This window comes from Xyrauchen texanus, chromosome 9, assembly GCF_025860055.1.
Source record: "Xyrauchen texanus isolate HMW12.3.18 chromosome 9, RBS_HiC_50CHRs, whole genome shotgun sequence".
In the NCBI taxonomy this organism is placed as follows: Eukaryota; Metazoa; Chordata; class Actinopteri; order Cypriniformes; family Catostomidae; genus Xyrauchen; species Xyrauchen texanus.
The window spans coordinates 48,966,675-48,971,674 of NC_068284.1; the positions used below are offsets into that span (position 1 = coordinate 48,966,675).

At 37.5% G+C, this 5,000-nt stretch overlaps 1 long non-coding RNA gene across 2 annotated transcripts in view; it reads left to right on the forward strand.

The window, feature by feature from the left end:
- The window catches only part of LOC127649143 (uncharacterized), a 5,438-nt gene extending 1,457 nt beyond the window's left edge, over nt 1-3,981 (forward strand). Inside the window, exons 3-4 of one of the 2 annotated variants that reach the window (XR_007971261.1) lie at nt 1,273-1,547; nt 3,870-3,981. This is a non-coding gene — a long non-coding RNA (uncharacterized LOC127649143). Of the gene's footprint in view, nt 1-1,272; nt 1,548-2,304; nt 2,747-3,869 lie in introns of those variants that run through there. The other variant, XR_007971260.1, reaches the window with a different exon arrangement.
- The last annotated feature ends 1,019 nt before the right edge of the window (nt 3,982-5,000 follow it).

Here is a 5,000-nt window from a genome sequence, read left to right on the forward strand (position 1 = left end):
TACTCTCACTAGAAGTGGCCATTAGATATTCATCTGTCCACAGTTAGACAAACTGTCTATAAATGGAGATGATTTAGTACTATAGGTACTCTCACTAGAAGTGTCCGTTAGATATTCATCTTTCCACAGTTAGACAAACTGTCTATAAATGGAGATGATTTAGTACTATAGGTACTCTCACTAGAAGTGGCCGTTAGATATTCATCTGTCCACAGTGAGACAAACTGTCTATAAATGGAGATGATTTAGTACTATAGGTACTCTCACTAGAAGTGGCCGTTAGATATTCATCTCTCCACAGTGAGACAAACTGTCTATAAATGGAGATGATTTAGTACTATAGGTACTCTCACTAGAAGTGTCCGTTAGATATTCATCTGTCCACAGTTAGACAAACTGTCTATAAATGGAGATGATTTAGTACTATAGGTACTCTCACTAGAAGTGGCCGTTAGATATTCATCTGTCCACAGTGAGACAAACTGTCTATAAATGGAGATGATTTAGTACTATAGGTACTCTCTCTAGAAGTGTCCGTTAGATATTCATCTGTCCACAGTTAGACAAACTGTCTATAAATGGAGATGATTTAGTACTATAGGTACTCTCACTAGAAGTGGCCGTTAGATATTCATCTGTCCACAGTGAGACAAACTGTCTATAAATGGAGATGATTTAGTACTATAGGTACTCTCTCTAGAAGTGTCCATTAGATATTCATCTGTCCACAGTTAGACAAACTGTCTATAAATGGAGATGATTTAGTACTATAGGTACTCTCACTAGAAGTGGCCGTTAGATATTCATCTGTCCACAGTCAGACAAACTGTCTATAAATGGAGATGATTTAGTACTATAGGTACTCTCTCTAGAAGTGGCCGTTAGATATTCATCTGTCCACAGTTAGACAAACTGTCTATAAATGGAGGTGATTTAGTACTATAGGTACTCTCTCTAGAAGTGGCCGTTAGATATTCATCTGTCCACAGTGAGACAAACTGTCTATAAATGGAGGTGATTTAGTACTATAGGTACTCTCACTAGAAGTGGCCGTTAGATATTCATCTGTCCACAGTGAGACAAACTGTCTATAAATGGAGGTGATTTAGTACTATAGGTACTCTCACTAGAAGTGGCCGTTAGATATTCATCTGTCCACAGTTAGACAAACTGTCTATAAATGGAGATGATTTAGTACTATAGGTACTCTCACTAGAAGTGGCCGTTAGATATTCATCTGTTCACAGTTAGACAAACTGTCTATAAATGGAGGTGATTTAGTACTATAGGTACTCTCTCTAGAAGTGGCCGTTAGATATTCATCTGTCCACAGTTAGACAAACTGTCTATAAATGGAGGTGATTTAGTACTATAGGTACTCTCACTAGAAGTGGCCGTTAGATATTCATCTGTCCACAGTGAGACAAACTGTCTATAAATGGAGATGATTTAGTACTATAGGTACTCTCACTAGAAGTGGCCGTTAGATATTCATCTGTCCACAGTTAGACAAACTGTCTATAAATGGAGGTGATTTAGTACTATAGGTACTCTCTCTAGAAGTGGCCGTTAGATATTCATCTGTCCACAGTGAGACAAACTGTCTATAAATGGAGGTGATTTAGTACTATAGGTACTCTCACTAGAAGTGGCCGTTAGATATTCATCTGTCCACAGTGAGACAAACTGTCTATAAATGGAGGTGATTTAGTACTATAGGTACTCTCACTAGAAGTGGCCGTTAGATATTCATCTGTCCACAGTGAGACAAACTGTCTATAAATGGAGGTGATTTAGTACTATAGGTACTCTCACTAGAAGTGGCCGTTAGATATTCATCTGTCCACAGTGAGACAAACTGTCTATAAATGGAGATGATTTAGTACTATAGGTACTCTCACTAGAAGTGGCCGTTAGATATTCATCTGTCCACAGTGAGACAAACTGTCTATAAATGGAAATGATTTAGTACTATAGGTACTCTCACTAGAAGTGGCCATTAGATATTCATCTGTCCACAGTTAGACAAACTGTCTATAAATGGAGATGATTTAGTACTATAGGTACTCTCACTAGAAGTGTCCGTTAGATATTCATCTTTCCACAGTTAGACAAACTGTCTATAAATGGAGATGATTTAGTACTATAGGTACTCTCACTAGAAGTGACCGTTAGATATTCATCTGTCCACAGTTAGACAAACTGTCTATAAATGGAGATGATTTAGTACTATAGGTACTCTCACTAGAAGTGACCGTTAGATATTCATCTGTCCACAGTTAGACAAACTGTCTATAAATGGAGATGATTTAGTACTATAGGTACTCTCACTAGAAGTGACCGTTAGATATTCATCTGTCCACAGTGAGACAAACTGTCTATAAATGGAGATGATTTAGTACTATAGGTACTCTCACTAGAAGTGTCCGTTAGATATTCATCTGTCCACAGTTAGACAAACTGTCTATAAATGGAGATGATTTAGTACTATAGGTACTCTCACTAGAAGTGGCCGTTAGATATTCATCTGTCCACAGTGAGACAAACTGTCTATAAATGGAGATGATTTAGTACTATAGGTACTCTCTCTAGAAGTGTCCGTTAGATATTCATCTGTCCACAGTTAGACAAACTGTCTATAAATGGAGATGATTTAGTACTATAGGTACTCTCACTAGAAGTGGCCGTTAGATATTCATCTGTCCACAGTGAGACAAACTGTCTATAAATGGAGATGATTTAGTACTATAGGTACTCTCTCTAGAAGTGTCCGTTAGATATTCATCTGTCCACAGTTAGACAAACTGTCTATAAATGGAGGTGATTTAGTACTATAGGTACTCTCACTAGAAGTGGCCGTTAGATATTCATCTGTCCACAGTGAGACAAACTGTCTATAAATGGAGATGATTTAGTACTATAGGTACTCTCACTAGAAGTGGCCGTTAGATATTCATCTGTCCACAGTGAGACAAACTGTCTATAAATGGAAATGATTTAGTACTATAGGTACTCTCACTAGAAGTGGCCATTAGATATTCATCTGTCCACAGTTAGACAAACTGTCTATAAATGGAGATGATTTAGTACTATAGGTACTCTCACTAGAAGTGTCCGTTAGATATTCATCTTTCCACAGTTAGACAAACTGTCTATAAATGGAGATGATTTAGTACTATAGGTACTCTCACTAGAAGTGGCCGTTAGATATTCATCTGTCCACAGTGAGACAAACTGTCTATAAATGGAGATGATTTAGTACTATAGGTACTCTCACTAGAAGTGGCCGTTAGATATTCATCTCTCCACAGTGAGACAAACTGTCTATAAATGGAGATGATTTAGTACTATAGGTACTCTCACTAGAAGTGTCCGTTAGATATTCATCTGTCCACAGTTAGACAAACTGTCTATAAATGGAGATGATTTAGTACTATAGGTACTCTCACTAGAAGTGGCCGTTAGATATTCATCTGTCCACAGTGAGACAAACTGTCTATAAATGGAGATGATTTAGTACTATAGGTACTCTCTCTAGAAGTGTCCGTTAGATATTCATCTGTCCACAGTTAGACAAACTGTCTATAAATGGAGATGATTTAGTACTATAGGTACTCTCACTAGAAGTGGCCGTTAGATATTCATCTGTCCACAGTGAGACAAACTGTCTATAAATGGAGATGATTTAGTACTATAGGTACTCTCTCTAGAAGTGTCCGTTAGATATTCATCTGTCCACAGTTAGACAAACTGTCTATAAATGGAGATGATTTAGTACTATAGGTACTCTCACTAGAAGTGGCCGTTAGATATTCATCTGTCCACAGTCAGACAAACTGTCTATAAATGGAGATGATTTAGTACTATAGGTACTCTCTCTAGAAGTGGCCGTTAGATATTCATCTGTCCACAGTTAGACAAACTGTCTATAAATGGAGGTGATTTAGTACTATAGGTACTCTCACTAGAAGTGGCCGTTAGATATTCATCTGTCCACAGTCAGACAAACTGTCTATAAATGGAGATGATTTAGTACTATAGGTACTCTCTCTAGAAGTGTCCGTTAGATATTCATCTGTCCACAGTTAGACAAACTGTCTATAAATGGAGGTGATTTAGTACTATAGGTACTCTCTCTAGAAGTGGCCGTTAGATATTCATCTGACCACAGTCAGACAAACTGTCTATAAATGGAGATGATTTAGTACTATAGGTACTCTCTCTAGAAGTGGCCGTTAGATATTCATCTGTCCACAGTCAGACAAACTGTCTATAAATGGAGATGATTTAGTACTATAGGTATTTTCTCTATAAGTGGCCGTTAGATATTCATCTGTTCACAGACAAACTGTCTATAAATGGAGGTGATTTAGTACTATAGGTACTCTCACTAAAAGTGGCCGTTAGATACTCATCTGTCCACAGTGAGACAAACTGTCTATAAATGGAGATGATTTAGTACTATAGGTACTCTCACTAGAAGTGGCCGTTAGATACTCATCTGTCCACAGTGAGACAAACTGTCTATAAATGGAGATGATTTAGTACTATAGGTATTCTCTCTAGAAGTGGCTGTTAGATATTCATCTGTCCACAGTTAGACAAACTGTCTATAAATGGAGATGATTTAGTACTATAGGTACTCTCTCTAGAAGTGGCCGTTAGATATTCATCTCTCCATAGTTAGACAAACTGTCTATAAATGGAGGTGATTTAGTACTATAGGTACTCTCACTAGAAGTGGCCGTTAGATATTCATCTGTGCACAGTTAGACAAACTGTCTATAAATGGAGGTGATTTAGTACTATAGGTACTCTCACTAGAAGTGGCCGTTAGATATTCATCTCTCCACAGTTAGACAAACTGTCTATAAATGGAGGTGATTTAGTACTATAGGTACTCTCACTAGAAGTGGCCGTTAGATATTCATCTGTGCACAGTTAGACAAACTGTCTATAAATGGAGGTGATTTAGTACTATAGGTACTCTCTCTAGAAGT